This window comes from Opisthocomus hoazin, chromosome Z (genome assembly GCF_030867145.1).
Source record: "Opisthocomus hoazin isolate bOpiHoa1 chromosome Z, bOpiHoa1.hap1, whole genome shotgun sequence".
NCBI classification, from domain to species: Eukaryota; Metazoa; Chordata; class Aves; order Opisthocomiformes; family Opisthocomidae; genus Opisthocomus; species Opisthocomus hoazin.
In genome coordinates, this window is record NC_134454.1 from 43,828,388 (window position 1) to 43,847,710 (window position 19,323).

Here is a 19,323-nt window from a genome sequence, read left to right on the forward strand (position 1 = left end):
ATAATTTAAAGCTTTATTTGAATGCCAGTCTAAAAAGTTATGTTTTCCTAATTTGTAGTTTTCAGTTTCAGTAGAAATATTCAGCATGTTTGCCTCAGCTGAATAGACTGGGTATTCAACCTGTTGCCTTTGGTTACTGTCATTGGACTAAAGACTTGCAAATATCCATGTGTTTACAGAAGATTGGTAGCTTCCATATTAGTTCAGAGCCAGTTTGTTTCTTTTCCTTTCTCACTCCAGAGGACTGGATTTTGCCAGGAGACCAAACTGTTATTACAAAATGCAGTTTACAGTATGTACTTCATATTTTATCTGACAGTGTTGCTTTTAATTTTGTACTTTTTTTCTCATGAAGTGTAGTTTAATGATGATTTGGAAGTAAGTTTAGTATTTATGTTTTATGTGTTTGGTGTTACTCTTTTCAATAGAAAGAGGTCATGATTTTATCTAGAAAGTGTAACGCAAATTTTCTGTTTTCTTTCCTTCCTGCAGTACTGGCTTTTCTTGTTCTTAAATGTAATTAGTGAAAGTTCATCTGTGATGTAAGACTGTAGGTCACTGCTCAGATTTGTAACTCTCTTTTAAATTTTTGAATAACATAAAGCGAACTAATGCGTAAGTGTAAAATTTCACAGGGCTTACCACTTTGTAAGCTTTTACTAAGTATAAGCTTGGTTTTTATGTAAGTCTGGTACAGGAGTTCCACACAAATGATTTCAATAGTCACCTAGTGTTTTCTCATTCTAATTATTTCTGAAATGCATTTTCTGTTTAAATGAAACATTGAGAATCCTGCTTTGATGCATTAATTTCTTCCAGGGCATACTTTTGAGTGTCATGCAAAGATGATGATTTATAATGAAGTTCATTTAATGTGATTCATTTCTTAGTAGTCTCAGAGCACTTTATAGTTGGAGAATTATACTTCAAATTAATTTAAAAATTTAACAGTAAAGTATTGACAATCATCTGCTATTCATCAAGTGTAAAAAGCTCTCATCTAAGAAATCATTTATAACTGTCTGAGAAAGAATCACCAAAACACTTTGTAAATATACATTACTGTCCTTGTCATTGCACAGACTTACACTAACAAGGAGCTTTAACGTTGAAGCTGACACCATTTCTACTGCAACAGATAAGGGCATTGTGGCCAATGTCAGATCCATGGGGGCATAGATGGTCATACCCTCTGCTTTACGCACGCAGCTTAGATACAAAGGACCAAAGTGAGTTGTGGTTCCTTTTAGAAGGACTACAGAAACTAAAGTCACCCCCATGTCCTCTCTGAGGTGAGTAATGACACTTTGCACACCCCTGCTGCTTTAGGTACAAGGAGATTAAATAGGAGAAACAAAGCATGTCAAAGAAGCAGTGCAGGAATGTATTGGAATGAAAATGCCTGACGGCAAGTAAGAGGGTAGAGAAGAAAAGTTAAGCATTAGCTATATTATGAAATGTGAATAGGGAAAAATGGCAGGTTTTCCAATGACAAATTTAAGTTTGTACTACCTTCCAATCCTGTTAACCTTGCAGAGCCAACACAGCTGGGAGGGTGTGACACAGTTCTCCTCCCTTTCTTCCTTATTAACAAGATGGTTTGGCAATTTCCATTTAGGTCTGTGTGTGCATTCTCTCTGACGGCATTGGAGTTGCGCAGCTATTACTAATGATGTAATCTGAAAACTGTGGGTCTGTTTACATGTTATTAACAATCTAATTTGTCTTGCAGAATCTTTATTGCTGCTGATTTTGTACTTCAGTTCCTTGAATATGGCTCCATTAACATAGCTACCAAATTGTCCTATGACTTGGGCTAATCTCAGAAATCTTTATTGACTTCTTTATGACTTAGATTTAGTTTTTAATGGGTTACAGGAGCTACAGCATTTCCAGGTCTCACACAAAATCTTTGGCAGAATTCTGAAACCCCACACCTGGAGGCAAGAAACTGTATCTGTACTTTATCCTTCAAAGACAACTTGGAAAACAAGAGTCAACACGACTTTGAAGTCTCCAAAACAAGATAGAAGTTCCTTTGACTCAATTTCATTTGTTCAAATCTTATAATTTTCAGTGGTTAGTGTTTTTGCACGATAAAGCTAGCAACAGAAGAAACTCTAGATTGTTCATTTGTCTTACCCAGTCTATAAGCTGTCCAAGTCCACAAGGTCAAGGGAATGGATCTGGGGTCTGGAAGTGATGCTGAAGCAGAAGGGTTGTCATACGGATTCTCAGCGTGTACAGATCTAATGACTGGGTCTGAGGCAAGGCAGGAAAGTCACTTGAGGAGAAGTCAGGGATAAAATTTTGACATCAATTTATACTATCGTAGTTCAACAATGAATGGAAGATTTTGACCAGAAAACAATGTTATTTGCAGCAGATACACACTAGCAGCAAAAAAACCAAATGGGAAAGTGCACTTACATGAATTCTTGTTGTGAAAGAACGTACATTGCATTTTCTGAAAGGAAGAGAGCAGGATTGTAGTACTTTGTCAGTACTTGAATTTTATAGTCTTGTTAAACTGTATGTAACCGAAATGTGACTTCAGTTCTGCTCCTATTAAAAAAAGGTCAACAATAACCAGCTACAGCAGGTCTGGTTTTGGTAACGATGTGAAAGATGGTACTGGAGAAAATCTTTCCCTTAGGTTATGTTGTGAAGAACAGTATATAAGCTGTCTCCCACATTAAGAAGCAAAACATTTGTGTCAAACTGGCCTATGGCAGCTCTCACATCAGCATGACACAGACTAGGCCTGTATGAAGGGATCGTAGTTTTCAGCATCTTGGTGTTTGCATTCTTGCTGTTGAGGTTGCAAAGCCTCTGGAAATGAGCGCATGCAGCAAAGGTGATGAGGGCAGCCAGCCAGGAACTTGCGCTGGTGTACAGTCTCCTGCTGCACCGCATGCATGGAGGCAGGCTGGGGCTGCAGCTTGTTTGTTGTCCAAGTCCACTCACAGCAGTGGGTTAAGAAAAGTGGCCAAGAAGGAGGACAGGCAAGGACTTTATGCCACTGATTCAGGGCTCAGAGCTGCAGTGAAGAGCTGTGTGGAGCCGTAGGTTTTCCACAAACAGTAGATGCTTCTGTGTGTCTTCAAGTTGTGGTTGACCCACATGCAATGAGATCTTGACACCGCCAAAAGAACCGCTCTTCTCTGCAAGCACCGACGTCCCCCTGGCAGGTCCAGCATGCTGTATAGCACACAGGTATTGCAGCAACAGTGAAGAAGGAAGGGCATTTAATAGGCCAGAGGAATTTAAATAGTACGGTTTGAAGGAGGTCAGTGCAGCAATGTAGTAGCACAGTAGCTTGCCATATTGAGTGGTTTTTATTTAAACAATCACTAAATTTGTTGCTCTTGGCATGGTCCATGGGGGATTCTTGACCAATTGTCATGCAGCAGTGTAAGAGAGCAGCATCTGCTCTAGAAAGAAGGACATATATGGCAAAAGGGCGTGTGTGCTAGTTCTGAGGCGAGAGACGGAGAGCAGAGCGCGGGATGGAGCAGTCCCTGAAATGTTTGCTGGATTAGACTGCACCCAGGCAACTCTAATTCGTTTTATGAAGAGTAAATGGTGCTGAGCTCCGCTGTCATATTGTTTGGTGGTATTCATATGCTGAAGCGTTGTCAAAGGATAACCATAAATAAAAGGAACTAAATTCAAACCCTCACACATGTAGTTTCAAAGTGCAATATAGAGATTAATTTTATTGACTCACATTAATGCTAAAAAGAGCTGCATGGTTAAATCCTCAAGCATTACTGTTATTCCACCACACTCTCACTGGGGTTTCCTAGAGCTTACCATCTATGTTCTGCTGTGAATGTAGTTTAGCACATGTGTATAGATTAAAGATACGGGATTTAGGTAAGCGTTTAGGTTTCCTGCAGGTGAAGTATCATATGGCTGGAGAGGAGAAGACAGAAAGGAGATTTAGTTTGTGTTTCAAATTCTGGTGGACTGCAAGTGGACTTAGAAACACAAAGATGACCTAAACCTCTTGCCTTCTTCTGAGCACTGTGTAAGGTAATGAAGTCCTGTTTAATTTTCTGTAGCAGAAGCTGTTTTCAGACTTTTTTCATTTCCAATTATAGTTAATTGACATTATATTGGATAATGGAAAAAGTTGGATCTGATCTTTCATCATTTTGATAATGTGTTCTTTTTTTAATTATTGTCATTGGTTTGGGATTTTAATTTGCATTTTAATAAGTTTAATTAAGCAATCAGTTAATATTTATTGTTAGAAAAATCAGTTTGTGGTTTTCAAAAAAGTACTGGGAAAAAAATCTATTCCAACCAGCAGTCCAGGTGAGAATAAATGCTTCTGTTGCGCAATGAATTTTAAAAGAAGCATATTGTCTTTTTGTATAAATCTGAACATGAAGGAAGATCTAAAAATAGTTTGTAGCAAGGAAAATAAATCAGAGTTTTATGATGGAGACTGCACAATCCGCAAGGCATACAGAAAGATAAGCCAGTGAGTTTGGGTCGACTGATCAAAAATATTTGATTATGAGATGTTAACAAACCAGGTCACTACTTTATAGGCAACATATTTTTCATGTAGGAAGCAAAGCTGGCTTGAACCACGTTCCTAACATTTCTGCTTAAACAGAACCGTGTGTTTGAAATTGTCTTGCAATTAATAATTTTTCCACGAGATGGCACAAGAAATCAATCATTCTCTTCCCATAACAGCAGTGTTATTTTGTGTATTTTGATTCTGACAGACAGGTATGCCCTAATAGCCTACTAAGCAATTACAATATAATTCTCCCAGCTGAGAGTCTGGAATTTGTTATTGTACATTAATAACTGGGAGACAAGTGTGTAGCAAGGGGGGCACTTCTTATTTGTTGACTAGGGGACACAGAACAGTGTTACTGGAGCTGCATTTTTTTTAACTATTTTTTTTAACTAATATACATAAATATTCATGGAACTCACATGAATTAAATTACAAAGGCATCTGTTACACCATGAGGGACTTAGTGTTACAATGGGCACTTAATGCTCAATTGGAAAACAATGTCTGAAAAAACTCTCTCAACCCAATCCCTCTTCATGTGGCTAAGATACTAAAATTTATAATAAATCCCTGGTGGAGTCCACTGAAGTGTTAAGCATAATGAGCTTATGGGGAGGGGGAAGGAAAAGGCTAGGCAGTGGCAGTTTCAATCCAAATTTTTTGCAATTTCTACTGAAAGACACTTTCATAACTTGATACCATGGAATGTCACAGTCTATCTTGTCAATTAGGAATTGTTTGAAGAAGTAATAGTGAATATGATAAGAGTACAGTTTACAACAGGTCAGCATGGCCTAAAGGGCATCCATGAGAAATAATAGTGGAGTTTGATCAAGCTTTCTCTAGTCTTTCTGAAGTGAAGTAGCCAGTCTGAGGCTTATCTTTAGAGATGTATCATCATGGGGCTATTTCAGCCATCAGTACCTGGCATACTGGTATCCACCTCTGCATTTTCCAGATTGTAAAAGGGCTTTCTTCTCTTACTGAAAACACTAAAACAAATATTTTTATTGCAATTGTTCTTCCTGTTTAAAATGGCCACGCTGGCAACAGAGGAAATCAACCTCCCTTTTGTCCTGTGCCTACATGAGATCCAGTAGGGAGTTGTTTCCTTCTTTCTTAGTCCTGCTGGTATTGCTGGTCTGATTGCAGAGCCTGAATGGGACACGAGCCCTTAAGATGTTGTTCATGGTTTGTTGTTTAGAGCTCTTGTGCTTTAGGGTGCTTTGTTTAGTTCCACTCCAGAGCAAATGCAGCAAGACTGGGCAATGGCTCGAATGAGGCTTTTATCAGCTTGCTTTGAAGGGCTAAGTGTCGTGCAAACACAAGAACATAGGTGGGGTTGTAGGAATAAGATTTTTTTTTTTCCAGAAGGCAGATATTCCAGTTTTAAAAGTGTTCTGCATACTGAGCCATCTAAATGTCTTTGACATCATTGATACTTCTAGGACTGATAGAGGTTCTTACAGAAACAAGTCAGCTCATAGAAGAGGGGTGTCTGTCTCTCTAGTATTTAATTTTGTCACGGCTTACATTTGACCACAATGATGTCATATTGTGAGGTGGGTGAATGAGTAATATATAAAGGTTTAGTCGTGAAGTGCCGTAATTAATTTATTGTCCTTTTTTTCTGACATGAGAAAATTTATGTTATATACAGCTGTTTTAGTGAGACACATTACCACATGCATTATTACAAATATGCTCAGTTGTGCTAGTTTTAGTTAAATTGCCTGTCTGAAGAGGATTACTGAGAACATAAATGCAGGACATGCCTGAACCAAAGCAAATGCAGTAAAGTGTTTCAGTTTATTGAAATTTCTAGATCTTTTGGATTGCTGAATTACAGTACATTAATTACAGAATCATTAGAAAGGTTTTGCTTTATTACAAACCCAGAAATTCTTTGAATTCTTTAAGCATAGTCCTTTTGTTATGATAAATATACAATAAATAAATTTCAGCCCTGGACAAAAAGCCAAGGCAGACTCTTCTTTCCACAAGAATGGCACTCAGTGCTTCATTTTGATTTAAATTATAGTTTTCTAGCACTTCAGAGCTTCTAGATACATAGATAGTATAGTCTTAGTGAACCATAGCTCTCCTCAGAATATAGCAACTGTGTTTAAAATGTAGATTACCTAAGTCAGTGGTTGAGTACAACTCAGTCCCATATCTCATTGTTCCATCAAATTGTTTTTTTGCTATGCTACCTCATTTTATTTCGATTTTCCTGCCTCTTAGCATCTCTCTTCTTTGGTAAGGTCTGTCACTGCCTCTCAGACACTCCCTGCTCCGTTTATTACATGGAGAGCGGGTTTCCTCCAGCCACTGGGTTCTGTCTCTTTTTGTTTGAAGACTTGGAGGTTGTTTGTTTTTCCCCTCTTTGTTTACTTTAATCAGTAGTCACTGTGGTGGCTGGGCTTTGGTGCATTCATGCTGAACTCTAGCTATAAATGGTTTACAGGATGGTGTGGTTAAGACTAGGGATGTGAGATACTTTAATGGTGAAGATTGGCCCGGGTTTATGGAAGGATTTTACCACATTCTGAATACTTTTCTTTACCAGGACCTGACCAGATTTTGTCCAAATCCTTCCTTCCCCACAGACTGTGCCTTTTTTGACAATGATGAGATACAAAACCTGACACTTTATTTGTTGTGACTCGAGTTTTTTCTTCACTGAAGAGAAACATGCGATAGAGAGGAATGAATTTTGGGGAAATGATGTGAAGTGAAAGCAGCAGGTTTTGCATAGTTAGGGTAGGAGCTGTGACTCTCAGGCAAAAAGCAAGAAAGGGGAACTCAGAGCAAGACCGAACAAGCCTGCTGGAGTTGCAAGTTACACTTTCTGAGAATAACAGTATCCTCAAATAAGCTAGTTCAGTTTACAATGGCGTGTGTGTGTGTGTGTGTGTGTGTGTGTGTGTGTGTGTGTGTGTGTGTTCGTGTGTGTTCGTGTGTGTTCGTGTGTTCGTGTGTTCGTGTGTGTTCGTGTGTTCGTGTGTTCGTGTGTGTGTGTGTGTGTGTGTGTGTGTGTGTGTGTGTGCGTGTGTGCGTGTGCGTGTGCGTGCGTGTGTGTGCGTGTGTGTGCGTGTGTGTGCGTGTGCGTGTGCGTGTGCGTGTGCGTGTGCGTGTGTGTGTGTGTGTGTGTGTGTGTGTGTGTGTGTGTGTGTGTGTGTGTAATCAAATACACCTTCTCAGTGTATTCCAGAGATAAGGCCGTTTTCTGGGAGCCACTTTCAGGGGCACAATAAAGCATGAGGGTACTTCAGAAGTCTCCAAACATTTGAAGACTTTAACCAACCTTGAACCAGACTGTCTGGAATATGTGCATCACCAGTTAAAGCCGTAATGAAAGAGATTTGAAAAGATATATCTGCTTTCTTTGTGTTTTCAAATGAAAATACTCCCCGGCTTTCCTTTGTGCAGGAGTGTTTGGCCAGAATCCTTAGGGGAAAACTGAGCAGCCAAGCCACATGCTAGTTTACTGAGATACTACTAGGTGAATGAATAAATCATGGGCAGATAAATAATTGAGTCTCAGATTTTTTTTGATGTTGTAAACAAAGATTGAAAAGAGTCACTAGGGAAATCTTATTCGTCTTACCTAGTACTCAGGATTCATTCCATTGGAAGTATTTTCTTCTGAAGTGACTGTATGAATAAGTGCATACTAGCTGTGTTAATTCCATCTGTATTTCATAGCTGTAGATTGTGCAAACTGGCTGTTGTTTTGGCTGGGTACAGTATATCCTGGGCTCAAGGTGTCATCCAGTTTCTCTGTCTGCCCTTATTAAGGGTTTATAAAAAGTAAACAAGACTGTAGTACTCTACTGTGTTCCAATATGGATTAATATGAAGTCGGTTATGCTAGTTATATTCCAAGGTCTGGGAGCAGAGCTGGCAGAGAGGAAGCACTGGGTGGTAGTGCTTGCACTGATGAGAATGCCCTTGGCAGGACAGTGGGAAGTAAGGGTTTGCTCTCCACAGGCCTTTGCCCTCTGCGTTGCAACAAAAAACAATTCCCTTGTGCTCTTTCACTTTCCGCTATAAAGGACAGCAATACTGAGACCTGCTCCACCCAGGATCAAGTTCCTTCCCGGCCAGTTGTGACCCAGAAACTGACATCCATCTCACACAGCCGAGTGGGAAGCTGTACCCTTAAGTCTATTTTGAACTGAATTTTTCTCCATCTGCCGCAGGAAAGTTACCAATCAATAGTTAAATATTCATGGGCTCTTTGTGTTAAAGCACATTTAAGATCTGTTAGGCAAGTCACTTAACACTTCTCCTTCATCAGCTGGTAAAAAGAAGATTAGATCTTTGGAAAGAGCTTTGAGTGTTGGCCCATCCTATGAGAAGGGAACCTTAACTGTGGCAGTGGCAAGTTGTGGGCTGACCTGATTTCTGCCCAGATGACTCTATAACACCTTCTGTCTTTAATCTCTATGTCACATCACAAGATGGAGGTAAACCCATAGCCCCAGGAATTGTGTGGGAAGAGGTTTTACAGGCACATCAGCCCCATAACCTGTGGCACCCGTGCCACAGTCTTGGCAGCCTGAGCACTGTCTTCCCTGTAGCTCCTCTGCCGCTCCCCAGGCCCTGCAGAGTCATCCAGCACCAAGGGAGGAAGGGACAAAAAGTAATGCCTCTCCCTCTCAGACCCCATCTCTTGCATTTACACATGGTCTTCCCTTGGTGAGACATTGCGCACTTCCACTTCCAATCTGCAGTTCCCCTTGACAGGAAAGGGTCCAAGGGGAGAGCATTTGGAGGTGGGTAGATGAACTCGTGCCTAGCATCCGTGTAGTCAGTAGACCTTGTCATAATTTCCTAGCCATTTAATTAATGACAGGTCTTTTAGTGATGGCAAGAGGAAACAAACTCTTGAGTTTCAGAGTCTGCAATGGACTCTGCACTGCGAAGACTGTGACTTCTGTTCCTTAAATGACAATGTGGAAGTAAGAGTGAAAATAATAGCTTTTGAAGCAGTAAACCATAAGCTACATTCAATAGGAAGAAAATATATATATACTAATACACTGTACATATATGTGTGTATGTCTGTGTTTACATGTGCATGCATGTTTACATATATATGTACTTAGATAGTTGTGTTTCAGGCAGATAACTGCACACCTAGAAACGCTGGGTCCTTGCTAGGCAAAACATGTTGAAGTAGAACATTTCTCTCTTTAACCAGAAAGAAAACAGAATTCCACTCTGGAGCAGATTGGACTTCTTTTCTCTGTTCCCAGACATTGTTGTCTTTTCATGTGTAGTATTTGCTGTTCCTATTTCCATCAAGTATTCCCTATTTCCTTCAGAAAGCAATTTGGAACAACTTTGTTGAAAGCCACCAAATAGAAATACACTTTAAGGAAAAAAGAACGTTAAAAGTGTTGTAGATAGTTTCATCCCCTTAGAACAAAGTGCTTATAACAATGTATTTGGAAAACGCGTTGGGCTTATGGCACTTACTTGCAGGAAAGAAAGAGAATGTCTTTTGTGTTACTCACATTTATCTCCCAAGACTCTTTTACGAGAGATCACAGGAGACCTTTCTTTCAAGGCTGTAGATTATACAAACAGACTATTTTGTATAATCTTAGAGGTGAACTAAATGGGGGCTCAAACTGCTGAGTGTCTCTGAAAAGCAGGCCAATTTTGCTTAGATACTTCACTTGCATTTTCTCACACAATCAAAACTTTGTCTTAAATCTTTGAAATACCTTGTGAGCACTGCTATAAATATGAATCTGCCTGAGAATATTTTTTTCTAGAGTTTTTTTCAGCTGCAAATCTCAGGATATTTAGTCATTATTTTAGCATTTCATGGGAACTCGAGCAGCAACAGCAAGTAACGTGTGGATTGTAGGATGTTGTTGGTTTTACATCTGTCTTCTAAGCAAGTCAGACTGCGCACACAATGGATATAATGAGATGAGGTGAGTTTCAGCAACTGCAAAAGCATTCATTTCTACTTGTACTCTTCTCTCTTAGTATGCAGGTCATGTACAATGCATGGTGCAGAGTCATTGATGTAATTGCCAAGTTTCCAGCATCATGTTACGATTCATCTGTAAAGAGTCAGTTATCGGAAAACCTACCAAATAACAGCCCTATTTTAGACCTGTCTGGCACAGGAGATTCAACATCATTTTGTTGCACCTACAGCACAACGGATCTGTGGGGTCCTGGCTTCTCTGAAAATTAATATCTTCCTTTGCAGAAAGAAAAGAATCATCTCACAAGACTTTAAGGTAGACCAAGGCTTTTTTTTTTTTCCAGGTAGAGTGATTTACATCAACAAGCAAGCAAACTTCATATAAATGGTTTAATTTTTTTGTAATAGTAAATTTAGTTTCTTAAAGAACATTAGATGGTTGTTGTTTGGCAAGAACCAAAACATTTTGATTAGCAAATTAATGAACTTAGCATTGAGGTTTGTATGTAAGGCTACCAAAAAGCCTATACTATACCTGTGCATGTTTATTTTAGTAGTTTTAATCTTATTATGTTAAAAATAGTCAATGGTGCAATTCTAACTTACTTGGTGATTATTCTTTTCTTTATGGTTGATGTCAAATTGCTTTTGAATAGAGCTGGAATGCAATTAAAATGAATACAAATGGCATTTAAAAATTATTTCTATCAACCAGTAGCACAATCATAAATGTGGTGGATATGTAATACATTTTAGATACTAAATGAATGCATTTAGTCAAACAAGAAAGCATTGTCTACAGAAATAGAAATGACAGGACTGTTTCTGATCACCAAATCTTTCTACAGCTGGTAGATCTCAGGTTCTTCAGTCTAGTTCCGGAGGAACAGAAAAGGTTCTAGGTTTTGGTGTTGCTTTTTTTTGACGTCCCGTTCAGGCTATAAGTAGTTTCATGTATTGGACTGAAATAGTTGAATAAACTGAAGAAAGTGTTTTCTCTGTGTTGGCACAAGAGTTTCTCACCATCTCAGTCTGATTAGGGGACCAGCCTGGTTCCACAATTTGGTCTTTAAAACTTTGGCAGCAAACAGGTATTGTTTCTTTCTTGAAAAGGGGAATTTAGTGAGCTTAAAGGCTTTGTGTTTTAATTTGCCGTTCTCTGCGTGATCTCCTCACTGTTCTGATATTCTCTTCATATTGATTTCACAGTGTATAAAAGCTGCCTATCCGAACATAGAGATGCAAGAAATTAGTTGTGTATGGTCTGGTGTAGATCTGAGAGTAGTTGTATGAGATAAAATATAAAATTATTTCATATGCTTTGAATTTCATGCATGTATGAATTGCCAAAATTAGAGAAACTTGAGGAAATCATGAAGTTGCTTACATTTTTTGACAAGTACCTTCCCTAGGCATACTTATCACGTAGGCCAACTTTTAAGTAAATCAGTGAACCTTGATAAGATTTAGGGTTTTAAACAAGCAAATGCTAAGTAATTTTATGTAAGTGTGGCCTTAGAAGTTTATCTTGGTAACATTCAGGTTTTAATCAAGTAAGTTCTGTGTAATTTTATGCAAATGTCGCCTTTTGACTTTACCTACAAGCAGAGCTCTGCAGATAATGAATATGTCAATTTTGCGTCTGGACAATAAAGTAGAATTAATTCTTACTGAACTGAAATCTTCTCTTTGATGTCAAATTTCATTTAAAACTAAATAAATTGAAATTATAAAGGCTTTGTTTCCGGATAAAATACTGAAATATTGCATTCACTTAATTTTCAAAATCTGTGGTATTTGTTATGCCCGAGGTCATTTGCACACTCATCATCAATCTAAAATGGCACTCTTCAGTGCAGTTCATCTTAAAAATGTTCCCTGGTTCTTCCTGTGAAGTGCTTTGTATTATGCTGCCTTGCTTTGCCTGAACATAATTTACTTTGTGCAAACAATGTGCATAGGATGTTCTTCATATTTATGAATGCACTCTTAACTAGCTTACTTCAAAACAAGGACAAAATCAGTGCATTTAATTTGGGAAAATGTCTCATATTAGGTACTTAGGAACACCATGGGAACTTTAATGAAGACATATATATATAAAGATATATATATAACTTTTTCTATTAAATAGGCAGCAAGATATAAATAGGAGGCCTCTGTTTTAGAGCAAATAGGCGGTTGGCCTTTTGCATTTCCTTTTCATCAAAAAAAAGTATAACCTACTTGGCATCCATTCCTGATGATTAATTTATAAAGTATTAGCATGAAAGGGCTGTGTGAAGCTGTATTTAAGGAATGAAATATGTTCTGATGAAAAAATGCTTTTGATGCCTTCTGACCACTGTGTGTTTGGCAATTATAAATGTACTAATTTTGAACACGAAATATACATAACATGTTATGATGCAAGACAGCTGAAGAACAACAAAAATTATAGAAAAACAATTAGTATGAAAATAAATAACAAGAGAAAAGATTCCCTTCTTATTGTTGTGGTTTGACCCGGCAGCTGGCAACTAGGACCAGACAGCCACTCACTCATCCCTCCCCTTCCCCCTCAGTGGGATGGGGAGAAGAACAGAAAAAAGGTAAAACTCATGGGTTTTTTATAAAGACAGTTTAATAAAACAACAAAGGAAAATACTAACAATAATAATTAATATGCAAAACAAACAATACACAATACCGTTTTTTTCTCACTGCCTGACAACCAATTTCATAGCCAGTACCCGAGCAGTGATCCCAGAACTCGGAAGTTGCGGATTTCGTGAATTTCGCAAAACTCTCAAAAAAAGACTGAACTCACAGAGAAGTTTGAACTCCAAGAAAAAGAGGAAAAAAGAAGATTCTTGCCCCCTGACCAACCCCCATTTATAAACTGAGCATTACGTCTATGGTATAGAATTTTCCACTGGCCAGCTTGGGCTGGCTGCCTGGCTCTGCTCCCTCCCAGCTCCTGCACACCTGCTCGTTAGCTGAACACAAGAGACTGTAAAAAGTACTTGATTTCTTAGCAACAACTAAAACCATCAGTGTTATCAACATTCTTCTCATATGAAGTCCAAAACACAGCAGCTACTGGGCGGAAAATTAACTCTATCCTAGACGAAACCAGGACACTTATAAAACAGCTAATTAAAAGTGAAGTTGAAATATACTGTGGTTTGTTCTCAGCACTGTAGGTATCAGGTCCCAATACGGCAGGAAGACTGGAGCCTCTCTTTCATAGACAGAGAGCTCAGCTTGAAAGAATGTAAGATTTGTTTTGACCTAAAAGTCCATTTTCCTCGGACTCTTCTTGCTTGCTAAAATTTGACATTTGGACAACAGCAATGGTCTGAATGTTTTCCATGCTGTAATGGGAGCAACTACCTGGATGCGATCTCCTGGCCCTTGACTGGATGGTGTGAGAGCAGAGGGGGCACATTGCTGCTGTGTGTAGGAGTTCAGATATATAGGTTCACAGACATATGATACTGTACAGATACTTGCCCGAATAAAATCCTGTTTCTCCACAAAACAAAGAAACAGAAGAAATGGTGACCAACAGCAGATGCCCAAGAATATAGATACTTTTCCAGAATGGACCTTTGGCTTCCAGTGATCTGTGGTTTGCAGATCACTGGTGTTTTTGTGTCCCTTTGTCAGTTTGTCTGATAGCATCTTCAATATCCTGTGGCAAGAAAAAACACTGAACTCATACACATTTTATGAATAAGTATCTTCTCCGGTTTGCTTTGAAATTGCCACCTACTAGCTTCATATGATGTTCACCAGTTTTTGAACAGGGATTGATTATTCAATATATCTTCACTGCTTATGATCATATAAAAATTATCGTGTGCCCTGTCTGATCTATTATGTGCTTCATCATAAGTAGGCAGAGTAGTTATTCCTACTTGGACAAATATAAGACCCTCAAGTTGAGAATCTGTGTCACAATGAAAACCGATACAGATGCATTACAAGTTTGCGATTCAAACTTTTTTGTGTGAAGTAACGAGACCAAGACCATATCTGGCTTTTGAAATTTCCAGTGGAATACTTGGTTATGTGACAAATATCATCTAGCATATTGGTTCAACACCTAAGTGTGGAAATGTTGCTAGCTTAGGCATTCAGATTTGAAAACTGGGTCTCCATGAATCATTTACTTTAATGAAGCTTAATTGCCTCAGATTTAATTCTTTTTTGAATGACCAGAAAAGGGCGTTATGCACTTTAAATTCCAAAGGTTATCTGTATTCAGTGAGTTAATGTTAATGGAAATGTATATTATGTGGTAATGACTGTAATTATTACATCTAAGAACTCAGGAATCTGTTTTTAACATGGTTTTCTGAGGAAACGATGATTATGCAATCTCTACTTGTCTGTCTGTCTTCCTTTTTGCTTAAGAACTTTGAATCTGTTGGCCAATTTTTGCCAGCTTTGGAGGAATAGAAATCTCAAGATATTTTCTTATAATGTCTGTTGAAATCAGTGTCTAAACAGGAGAGAAGGAGGGTGGGAAGAGAGAGAGAGTTGAGTCACTGTAATAGATGAGTTTTCTCTGCAAAGATACAGTGTGTTTGGCAGAAGTGATCCAGTCAATCAACGTGCATGTGTAGACTGGCTGGTACCATAAGCACGCACTTAGCTCCAGATGAGCAGTTATGATATGCCCTGTCTCTGGCCTATTAGAAGAGTCTCAGGAGAGCAATATGGAAGAGTAGTCTGTAATAGGTAGAAACTTCAGCTGGACTTCATTCCTTCTGTTGCTTAAAGAGCTTAAAGGCCAAATGGCCTTGCCTGATGACTTAAAAATCATGGTGAGGCATGGAAAGAAGAAGAAATGTGGAGAAATGTTAAAAAAAAAAAAAGTGAAAAATATTCTGAGTCTACTAAGAAGTGGGATTTCAAATCACCTCCTAAAATTCTGAATTTATCATCCTTTTCATAGAAGGATATTCACAGCAGCTTAATTTCCACATGGATGAGAAGACATTTTCTTTCTAAATAGATGTCTTTCAATCTATAGAATGGCTTGGAACAGGTACTTTCTACTTCGTATACTTCTTTTTAAGGTTTGGGGAGCATTTTTCTAATCCTGTGTATCTCTCTGAAGAGAAATTTGAAGCTTGAAGTCACAGGCTGGTCATTCACATACTCTAGGAAATCTTGGTTTGTTCAGAATTGAGACTGAGAGAGCAAGTTTAGGTATATGATGTATTTTTTTTCCATACTACAAATATTTTAAATATCCAGGATCTGAAAACATGCACATTTTGAAAAGTCTGTTTCCAGCCTGTTCATGAATGGGATCCCATTGCTAAGGCAACACGTTAACAGATAATTGTAGCTAGAAGATGACAATCCCCTGCTAAAGCCATCAACAGAGCAGGCTTAGAACAGAGCAGGCAATCCTAATCTGTTACACACAAGAAAGTTTACCATACAAATCTGCCACTCACATTAACAGCATATCTACCTTTCTGCTTAAGGGCCATCAGCAGAGGAGCCAAGGCTAGAAAGACATATGCAGAAAAGCCTGTGGGAGAGTTCTGGTGGAGCATCTCAACAAAAACATTTGCCTTAGGGAAGATAACAAGGGTGTTTTGAGTTCCATATGCTCTCTGTGCACATGCTACATACTTCGTAAGCATTTTTACAACATCAAGGGTGTGAGTTTTGTAAAGGTCAAACCACATCACACAGATTTCAGTTGCACAACAAAGTTCACAAGACTGATCTGTAGCAACACACTGAATGTATATGAGATCTCTGATATGCGCTTCACAGAGCAATAGCCTTAAAACCACCTTTTGCTAGCGGAAGACCTGTTTTAATGTAGATACACCATCCAGAGCATGAGTACAAGCATCAGCGACTCCTTTCCTTGGAGGGTGGGCTGATGCTATGTGAAAGGGAGGTAGGCTCTAACCCAGAGTATGGGTACAGCCCACAACAATAGCTTACTGAGTGATTCTTTAAGCATAAAGATGACCAGCTGATAAGTTTACACTGCTTAGGATTAGTCCTTAGTTTTCAACATCAGAGAAGCTGGAAATACTCAACTTTCACTTCCTTAATAAATCAAGATGACAAGGAAATGTGTTGAAATGGTCATTGGCTCAACTGATTACATGTATGCATACATGTACAAGGGAATTTGATTAGCCAGTGACATGACAGGCACCTCCTTTGTCTTCTGACTGGTGGTATCAGGTATGTGCCTTAGAGGAGACGTGGCACAGCTGCACTGAAAGATGGAGCTATCTCTCATCAGACCATAAAAAGTCTCTTCCTTTAGTGACTGTGCTCTGGGGCTGGATGACTCTGTGTGCTTTAGTGTGTTCTTTTTGGGGCTACATCCGCTATTTAAATCTGGGAGAAAATTGAGCCTTGGTCTCCTATTCGGGGAGGACTTTTGGGGCCCAGCTCAAGCCCAGACCAGGGCTGCACAGCCTGGTAGCGCTACAAGCCCACTGCTGGGAGAAGAGCCACCAAGCTTGGTGCCATGCTAAGCGTGGCCCCTGCTGCTGTAGCCAGGTCACATTCTGCACCAGGGCACTGTCACTCGCTGTAACAGCAGATGTACCCTCAAAGTCATTAAGGAAGACATAATGAAGTTGGACAGCAAAGGCTCTCAGGATCACAATTTAGACACCTAATTTCTTGCTAAATTCCATTGTAGCCCGTCTCTTACTGGATACAGTCTGTAACATCAATAAGCTATTTTTGTGCCTCTTTAAATACAGTGAGGACAAAGATGATCATATTTTTTTACCTCTTATCTTTTCCCTCACTTTTAGACTTTCTCAAGATTCTCTTGAAAAGCTTTTCAAGGGCAAGTGAAAGTAGACTAAAATTATACTTTGAATTGAATGGCATGAATCACACACACAACTACTCAGATGAAATTTTGGTTGTATAAGCAATTTTTTCCAGTCATGTCATCTTCAACTCAGGAGCCAAATGAGAAAATATTTGTGCATCCTGTGTTCTTGATATATAAAGCAATGTCAGTGCTGGTATAAAAAGGGATTAAAATATAGTTTCAATTTATTTTGTATCATCTGCTTTCTTAACAATGTGTTTAACTTTCCCAGACATTACTGCGTGCATTATGAAAAGTGAAGGCAAAAACCTATGATATATCTCTTTACAGAAATAATCATTCTACAAAGTCTATCCTCTTCAGAAAATGTATCAGCAATCTATGTGCGCTAAGTGCTTCAGAAGCACAGCCATGTACAATAGATAGCAGCTGAAAATAGTTCCACATATCCTCTTACCATTCTAGAGTTAATGTGTCAATTATCTGTTATAGATTTGAATTTCAAGGGGGCGATTATTATTTCATGATAAAAACATTTCTGGACAGGATTATGGGACATAACATTCAGCTCACAAATGCCTTGATATACGGTGTGTATAAAAAAGTAAATCCAATCAAGCTGATCATTTCTTTTCAGGATGAATTGTTTAGAAAAGGGAAGAAACATTTTGCTGGGCAAGGCAAAACATACTGCATTTTAAAAGAGATTTTTCTAACTTTCGTTCTTCAGCATGGAATGCTGAAAAAATGGAATGTGATTTCATAAACGAAAAGTTAATGTGTGTTATATTCACCGCTTTTGGAAATGCGCAGAAAGTTCAGAATATTTGTAACCATCAATGAACTCTATGCCTGTGCATCCCAGCTGTACTTCAATACATCCAGCTGCATTTTATAGCGTGAATTAGATTTGAGTCTGTCTCATTTTCTTCCATGCGCTAAATTGTAGTCTGCAGACCGAAACTAATCCACAAACATTTATTTTGAAAATGAAATTCACACACCAAAACCTAAAGGGTGAACACCTACACCACGCAATATTAAAACACCTAGGACGCATGTGCTTAGTTGAAGTATCTCTGATGAGAGGCTGCGTTCTAGCTATGTGCCTAGACAGATACAGGGACTTTAGTATATGCAATCCACACTGAACTTTAATATGTATGATCTGCTTTGCCACATCTTAGTTATACTTCAATTTTTAAAAATGTGTTCAGACTCCAGTCTGTGTATGAAATATGAATGCTAGCAGGAACACAAAACCTTTTCTTATTCACATTTCCTTTGAAGAGCAGCAAGGTCAGTGAGGTAGAATTTAATATAAAAGAAGAGATAATTAATATCAGTCTATGAAATGCTGTTTGTCTGTGGAGATATGCTGATTGAGACACTTACTGGATTTCTAGTAAGCGACGGATGCTAACAGTCTGTAAAGATTTTTTTTTTTACTTAGCACCTTCATTGCCTAGTCTCCCTCTAACAAGATGCCGTTCTGCTCTCCTGATGCCTGTGTGTCAAAGAGGTTGCCTAGGGATAGATTTCACTTCTAAGTACTAATCAAAGTCATGTTTTTTGTTTTGTATTAAAACTATTTCATTCTTCCACCACATAACTCCTTGAACAAAATTTTTGCTTATGTGACATTTTACAAACATAGACTATATGCCATGATTTTGCTTATCCAGTCACTGCAGAACTATACAAATAGCACTCTTGGAGTACTTTGTACAGCATGTAACATGCCAATACTGACTTTCATATGTTCTCTCTCATGGCCCTGTAATGTCATCAGGTATAAAAAACAAATTTATTTGATGCTAAAAAGTCAATAAGACCAAATGAAATAAAAAGTTCGGGTTTTAAAAAAGTCATATCTGAACTCCACATGCATTGCTGCTACCTCTGCTCTGGGTTCTTTATTAATACAGCAATGCCTGCATCACAGGTCCCAAGAAGCTGGGGACATCCACCAACCAAAAGCCACTGCACCAATGCATCACAGAG

General features: G+C 38.6%; 1 protein-coding gene across 4 annotated transcripts in view; it reads left to right on the forward strand.

Annotated features, from left to right (window-relative positions):
* The first annotated feature begins 226 nt into the window (after positions 1-226).
* Positions 227-19,323, forward strand: part of NFIL3 (nuclear factor, interleukin 3 regulated) — an 86,240-nt gene continuing 67,143 nt past the window's right edge. For 2 of the 4 annotated variants that reach the window (XR_012761970.1, XR_012761971.1), the window contains exon 1: positions 243-292. The gene's annotated coding sequence lies outside the window, so the exon portion shown is untranslated. Of the gene's footprint in view, positions 293-1,082; positions 2,481-19,323 lie in introns of those variants that run through there. The other 2 variants (XR_012761972.1, XM_075411728.1) reach the window with 2 other exon arrangements.